The following is an 8,197-nucleotide window of genomic DNA, read 5'->3' on the forward strand; positions in this document are numbered from 1 at the left end:
GACTTCTAAGGCCCCCGACCTCATGTGGAAGAAGTTTGGTCTGCTTCAGATGCTTTCTGGCTCATCCTTTCAACCTGCACTGATGCTGGTGTTACCCCCTTTAGTCTGTGAACTCCTGGAGGGCAGGGTCTAAATTAGTGTTGAATGTGTCCAGTTGGCATGTATCCTCCATTCCTACTTTCTTCTACTATGCTGCAGAAACTCGAACGCTGGAATACATTTCCCTAACTCCCTTGTAATTAAGTGCACTTGTGTGGCTAGAAGGCAGAAAGGAGGGAGAGGCCTTCTTTCTGCTATTTTTGGCTTCCTGCTGGCAAACAGGATCCTGGAGACATGAGGTTCTCCTGTGAGAGCCACTCCAGCTTCCTGGTCTCTTCTTTCTAATTTCTAGAAGGCAAATCTCTGGCAATGAGCTCTTTAATTCAGCGATTCTTTTTGAGTCCCCATCTTTCTGATCATGGTCTAAGTATTAGTTCTCCTAGTATTATTAGCTCTCTAGGTACAGTTTCTTGCAGTACGTAGAGAGCTAATTCCACAAGTCTTTTTAATGTTTTTTGTAAACACTTAATTCCCTATGTTAAATTCCCTTCAGTTTAAAATACCTACAGTAGTTTCTAATTTTTTTTGCACTGAACCAAGCTCTCAAAGAGTTGTGAAATGATTTCTTCCAGAAACTGGAAAACAACAACAACAAGATACATATAAGCATAGCCCATGGACACAGACAACAGTGTGGCGATGGCCAGAGGTAGGGGGGAGAGGACTGGGTGGATGTGGGTAAAGGGGGGAGGGAATGGGGGACATCTGTAGTAGTGTCAACAATAAATTAAAAATAAATAAATAAATTCTTGTAGTATAAAAATAAATTTAAAAAACAAGACTGGTGCAGGGTAGGAAGCTAGTCAACAGAGACAAATTACCATAAACCAGCTTCTCTTACTGACAATCAGCAGGCTTTCCCATTCAGGGTATAACAAAGATAGAGGCAGGGGCAGGTAGGTAGGTAAGCAAATAAACAGACTTATATTTCAAGGGTTGTATGAGTCAGACATAGGGGATAGATAGGCAAATAAACACACAGTGCAAATGTGGGAGTTCAGAATTGGCTATAGATCCACCATGGGATGTGAATTAATGTGTGTGACTCTTAGACAGACAGACACACACACACACACTCTAGTTTGAAAATTCAAGCCCTTTATTTACTACTAGAGGCCCAGTGCATGAAATTCATGCACTGGAGGGTGGGGGTTCCTCAGCCCAGCCTGCCTCCTCTCACAGTTCAGGAGCCCTCAGGGCAGTGGTTCTCAACCTTCCTAATGCCCTTTAATACAGTTCCTCATGTTGTGGTGACCCCCAACCATAAAATTATTTTTGTTGCTACTTCATAACTGTAATTTTGCTACTGTTATGAATCATAATGTAAATATCTGATATGCAGGATGTATTTTCATTGTTACAAATTGAACATAATTAAAGCATAGTGATTAATCACAAAAACAATATGTAATTATATATGTGTTTTCTGATGGTCTTAGGCGACCCCTGTGAAAGGGTCATTCGACCCCCAAAGGGGTCGTGACCCACAGGTTGAGAACCGCAGCCTCAGGGGATGTCCTACTGACAGCTTAGGCCCGCTCCTCATGGGGAGCGGAGGCTTAGAGCAGGCGCTGTGTGTGTGTGTGTGTGTGTGTGTGTGTCCCTGCTGGGGGCCTGCCCCCAGCCACGCCGCGGAGGCTTGGAGCAGGCGCCCCTCTGTGTTGATAGCTCAGGCTCGAGCAGAGCCAGGCCCCTCCTCCTGAGCTGGTTGTGACTGCGATGGAGTCTTGACCTCATTTGCATATCACACACACACACACACACACACACACACACACACACACACCCCACACACACACACATATATATGATGGCCCCAAATGGGATGAAGAATTATATAAAAGGTAAAGGATGCATGTATGTTAGGAGGATAAGAATCAAGGTGGAGTGATAAGACTGCAGTGAAAGAAGAAAGAATGGAGTGGGAATAATGAAGAAAATGCTGGAAGTAGGTGGGAGGGTATAATGGAGTGAACTTAAATTTAAAGGAGGAAAGGAGGTGAATGAAAGAGTGTTTGAGGGCAGATAAGCAAGAAAACCAATATCCTCACTCCTGGAAAACTTAATCTCTAATACACAGTTTCTGGAAAATAGTAGGTATTACATATACATTTACTGAGCTGAAGAACAAAGGGAGGATGGGAGGCAGGATCGGACAGGATGGAGTATGTGTGCACTAATAACTACTAATATTTGCCAAGTATTACCATGAGCCAGGTACTCTGCTAAGCACTTTACATGCACTATCACTTTAAATCCACACAAGCACTCTATGAGGCATTAAACCATCTCATTTAATAGATGAAGGAACTGAGTCTCAGGTAGCTTAAGTACTTACCCAAAATCACACAGGTAGTAAGTGGCAGAGTTAGGATTTAAATTCTGACTTGTCAGACTTCAAAACCAGTGTTTTTTACCACTACATTATATGTTTTACCTTCTGAGTTAAGGGTAGGTTCGTATTCCACCCTCCTACCCCCGTACACAAAAGTTTAGAGGGAACCCCAGGGACATGGTCCCAAACCTGGCCTATCAGAGAGAAGACTAGCAGAGGAGGGATGGGAGCAGGCGGCTGGGGCCAGGCCAGGCCCCCTGTCTGGGGAGGGACCATATTAAAGCCTCATCTTCAACAACACAAAGAAAAACAATTTGAAACTTAATCATCTCCCAGAATTATGATCCCTCCCCACAGCAGGGAGCACATTAGCAGAGCTGAGAAATGATAATTCAGCAGCCCCCAACCCAGCAGGGAGGGAAAGAGAGGAGGATGGAGGGGAGAGGGAGGAAAACAGAAACAGAGGCAGCAGGGAGAGCTGGGGGAAGGGAGAGGCAAGGGCCTGACCTCTCAGGGCTCTTTCTTCTGCCGAGTTTGAAACAGAATCCCAAGGGAGTGGCCTGGAGGCACTTGACCCTTCAATTCTGTGGAGATAGGGCAAGGGTCAAGTTGCTCCTTGCGTTAGTTCTCAGCATCCATGTCTCCCATGTCTGGACCTGCCCTCATGCCCACGCAGGCCAGGTGTGATTTGTGCCTTAGCCGGGGTGAAGGAGAGCCTCCGAGCCCCCAAGGCTGGCCCTGAGCACCCTTTGGTCCGAGGGCACCTAGGCGAAATCCGCGGTCCGTCAGGACCCGAGGTGCTGGACAGCTCCCAGTACCAGAATAGCTTAGCTGGAGTTAGCGGGAGGGGTGGGGCCGGGCTTCCCCCGCGCCCCGCAGTCCCCACCCTCAGGAGTCGCGCGAAGGCTTCTGGGAGCTAGTGAGGGAAAGGGCTCGGGGTCGTGAAGGGGTCTGGTGGAGATCTGGTGGGGACCTGGACACTGGAGCCCTGGGGGCAACTTCTCCAGACGCATTCCTTCCTTCTGAGGCGAGACCCCCCGCAGCCCCCACCCCGCCCCCCGCCGGGGACAATGGCGCCTTCAGCCCCCAGAGATGAATGGAGCCTTTGAGAGCCGCACGCCACGGGGTCAGCGGCGGCCACTGGGTCCGGGGCTGTCCAGACTCCAGAGCACGCTGGAGGGAGGAAAGCATTCTATGGTCCCTGTCTTAGAGACTGGCGGCTCTCGGGAAAGATCCATCCCGGATAAGGCAGGCAGCTCATGGTTAAAAATAAAATGATTGGGGGTTGGGGGAGAAAACCCACCTTCCTGTACCAGGAGAGAAACTGTTGTACCTCCTCCTCAGGAGGACAGAATCTAGGCAACTTCTATACCTCTCCTCTTCCCAAATCAAGGCCCCACCTTCCCTTTGGAGGGGGCAGCTACCTCTTCTCTCAGTGCCCATGTCCCTTCCTCTGTGTCTGCCCTGCGGTCTGGTCTCTCCTCCCTGCTCCTCTCTCCCTTCCTCTTCCCGCAGTGCACAGACTACCCGGTTTCTATAGAAACAGGCCCAGGAAGGCTCTGCCTGGAGGCCAAGGCCAGTACTGCTCTTGAGGGGGATGGAGGAGAGGGATGGAAAGTGAGGAGCAGAAGGTGAGTTCTAGAAGGGGAGGAAACCTGTTGAGAGTGAGACTTTCACTGTTGAGGTGGGGAGGCAGGGGCATCAGGAAGAGGGGCCCAAGAGGTAATTGTGTGATGTGGTTGAGGCAGACTTGAGGGGCTCCTTCTTGCTCCCCCAGTTCTCGGTGCTCCAGACATCTAGACAAGCTCCCTCAGAGGGAAATTAGTGGGCAAATAAGTAAGGAAGACAAGTGGTACCAAGAGCTCTGCCTTTCTGCTCACATGAGGCTCCATCATTTCATCCTTCCTGGGGTATAAGCCCACTTGAAAGGAGGCCCCCCAGGAAACTGGAGGGGAAATGGAAGTGGGTGTGAGTGTACAGGGCTGTTCAGGAATGTCTCTAGGCCACTAGGGCTGGAGGTGGCCAGAAGCCTAGGCGTGCCACACACTTCTTCGGCATCCCTCCCTAGTACCTCCACTGAGGAGTTGGGGTGGTCCTGGAGGTTGCAGCTGCCGCCCTTCTGTCCATCAGTCAGGATTTGACTATGGAAATAAAAAAGTAGAGGTGGTCAAGTAGGGGTTGGGAGCAGAGAAATCAGAAGCCCGAGGAAGGAGGAGCCGGGAGAGGGATGGGTGGGTGCAGATGTGTGTGTGGCTAGGGCAGGTAGGGAGTTTCTTAGAGGCTTGACCCTCAGCTCCTGGGAAGTGAGTCCCAGCCCTCACACCCTCCCAATGCTCCCATCTCAGGCAAAGCTGGCTCTTGGGCAGGGACCACTGGAAATCTTGGAGTCCTGGGAGAATGTGTTGGGGGGAGGGGGCTTGGAAAGGAGCCTCCCAGGTTATCAGAAGGTTCAGCAAATCTTTCCTGGGAAGAGGGGATAGTGAAAGGCGTCCGTTGGGAACCTGGGATTTCCTGGACCCGAGCCATCGGCTCTCCCTTGACTATAGTCCCCAGCACAGCCGTTTTGGTGTTTGCTTATTTTGGTTATTTTTTGATCAGATATTTTGGCACTGTGCACACTGCCTCCTGTTGCCATGGCAGCCGTGACAGGGGCTGAGATACCGTGAGAAAAATACCAAAATTAATGAGTGAGCGAAAGTGCAGCCGAGAGAAAAACAAGGTTAAAAAAAGAGTTAAAACAGTAATGAAAACAGGCTTCCCAGCTCCACAGCAGAGCAGCTGCGGACGCCTCCCCAGAGTGGCAGCCCCTGCTTAGCCTCCTGGCATCTCCCAGACCTCAAGGCAGAATTCACTTGCCTTCTCCCACCCAGTCAGCCACAGACCCAGCAGCAGCCACCGGAGCTGTCCCAAGCACAACCGGAGATCAGTGTCAACAGCAGATCAGCTCCCATCTCAGGTAGCATCCTGCCTCCCAGAACAGCATCCCAGGGAACAGCTTCTCATCTCCTAGGCAACGCAGTCTGGGCTTCAGCCCCCACACAACAGTGGTCCAGCTATATTACCAGGAAATGGCCTCTCGGCTACACTCGAGCTTCAGAGCTATGGCTGCAGGCATAATAGCAACCCAGCTAGAGTCCTGCATACAGTAACAGCCCAGCCACAAGCCTGGGCAACAGCATCTTCGCTATAGCCAATCACTGTATGCTGTCATCACAGCTATAGCTTCAGGACCAATAGCATCCCAGCTACAGTCTTATACACAACAGTAGCTTGTTCTTATCCCAGGTAACAGCCTTCCTCCCAAGTACAGGCTCCTAGCAACAGCCTCTCATCTCCTAGGACCTAGGCAATGGATCCAGCTATAGCCCCACTTACGTCATGTTTGCAGAGAACAGGTTCTCAACTATCGCCAGTCTCTGGTGTGATGGCCTCACACCTATAGCTTCAGGTCCAATGGAATTTCAGTTACAGGCCTTCCTGCAACATGTACACAGGAACACACACACACACACACACACACACACACACACACACACAGCTTGGCAACAGCCTCTTTGGTAATCTGATTATTCTGGCTGTAGCCTAGGCACACAGTATCACAGCATCACAACAGTGTTCCGACTGCAATCAGAGGCAACAGCTTTTCTGTTACAAAGCCAGGCCCTACAGTATCCTAGTCCTCGTAGCTACATCCCATGTCACAGCAAGAGCCTTAGGCCACAAACATCCCAACCACTCCCACATCTAGCATCCCCCAGGCTTCAATCCCAGGCCACAGTCTCAGCTGGAATCTCAGGCACTGTCAGTTTCGGGAGCCCGCAATTCTCTACTTGCCAACCTGGTTCTCCGCCCAGTTTGGTATGGGGCCAGGAGGCTGGCTTCTCTCCCCTTCAAATGCCACCTCCCAGTCCCTGTCCTTTGCCAGCCCCCCTTCCTGGGCAAGTCAGCTCTGATCCCCATATCTATATTGCAGGCTCAGTCCCCCACAGAGCCCAGCCTGGCAGCTGGTAGGAGTGGACAGGGGCAGGGAGAAGAATGGGCACACCCTGGTTTGACCTGGCCTAGTTCTGCTCCTACCACTTGGTGCAGGATTTGGGTTTGATGGTGGTGAAGCAGGGAGGACGAAGGAGAACATCTGGGAGATTAGCATTTCCTGCCCAGCTCTGCGGCTGCCTATCTTGCTCAGCCCTGAGCAAGGGAGGAGAACAGAGGAGCCTTTGAATGGCTCCCAGCAAGCAGACCAGGGAGGGCTTGCTGCAGTGGGCAGCAGGCACATGCTGGGGGCAGGGAGGCTGGGCAGCTCCTCTGTAGGAGATTTCTTCTCTCTGGGCCACTGATTCCTTCCTTGGAGCTGTGCGCAGTGATGGGGAGAGTATGAGTTTTGCAGGGGGCAGAGAGAAGCCACTTACAGGACAGATTCTCCTTTCACTAGTTCACCCTACCTCTCATCCAGAGCCCCTGTCCTGGGCTTCTGGGGCTGAGGGCTGGGGGTGGGGACTAGATCAGGGCCCAGGCCAGAAAGGTAGTGCAGTTGAGGGGGGCTGCTCTGGGAGAGATCTTGGGCAGTCCTTGCTTGCCTCCTTAGCTGGCCAGAAATCCTGCCCTTACCCAGAAGAGTGTTCCAGAGAGGCCAGGTACGAGAAGGGGAGGGAGCAGAGGAAAGAAACAAGGGATAGAAGAGTAGTATGGATGGGAAAGTGGGGTAGGACAAGGAGGAGGAGTTAGAGGCTATGGCAAATAGAGGCCCAGCAACCAGTCATCCCATAATAGGTCTTTCCACACCCAGCGCCAGGCTTTGCCAGGAACAGACTTCCTCATTCTTCTGACCTAGAATACCTTGCCGATGCCTCTAGCTGGCAAAAGGCGGGAGGTCATATTGAACTGGGGCACTTGGGAGCCTGGGGTATACAAACCTTGAGCTAAGGAAAGGGAGTTCCCCAGCTGCTCCGAGAGCTCTAGATGGCGCCAGAGAGCCAGAGCCGAGCGAGAGAAACAAGAGTATCCAAATGTGTAAGACACTGCGTGTGACGCTGTGTGATTCGGTGAGTGTGAGTGTGACAGGGAACGTGTGGCACTGCGAGGGCATGTGACACTGCGCGGCCTTGCGGGGCAGGGACCCGCGTGACTCTGGGCGAATGTGTGTATCTCACTGGTCAATGTGTGGGGCCACAAACTCCCTGTCGCCCTGAGGGCAGGTGATTGGGGGACCCTCAAATAGCCCGACTCAGACACGTCACCTCATTCTCACACTTGCATAGTCCCCCATTCTCATTCTAGAGGAGGCCCCAGTCCCATAACCCTCCACTTCTAAAGGTCCCCTCCACAGCCCCACCTCTACGGTTAGCTGCGGCCACCGAGGCTGACCGCTCTGCGGCTCCGGCCAGAGGGGGAGGGGTGGACTTCCCCCGAGCGCAGTAGGAAGGGAGGGCCACACGGGGTGATCGGGGGTCCTGGCGGGAAGAGGATGGATCTGGAGAAGCAGATGTCCATGGAAGAAGGCACTGGGGGAGACACTTCCTCGGCCTCGACTTCCCGGGGGACAGGGTAGGGACAGGTGTTTGGTGAGGTTAGGAAGGGAATTCGGGAGGGTCCCAGATGGGGGCTCGGGTGGGATAAGTGTAAAGTGAAGAGCCAGGGGTCGCCCTGTGTATCCGGGCCCCGGGTATTGGAAGACAGCAAAGGGGGTTCCTGGCTTTGGGGGAGCGGTGCTCGGGGCCCCCTCCCAGTGGGACCGGAGCGTCTGGAGCTCCACCTCCCAGCCGG

The sequence above is a fragment of the Myotis lucifugus genome, unplaced genomic scaffold (assembly GCF_000147115.1).
Source record: "Myotis lucifugus unplaced genomic scaffold, Myoluc2.0 scaffold_28, whole genome shotgun sequence".
Classification (NCBI taxonomy): Eukaryota; Metazoa; Chordata; class Mammalia; order Chiroptera; family Vespertilionidae; genus Myotis; species Myotis lucifugus.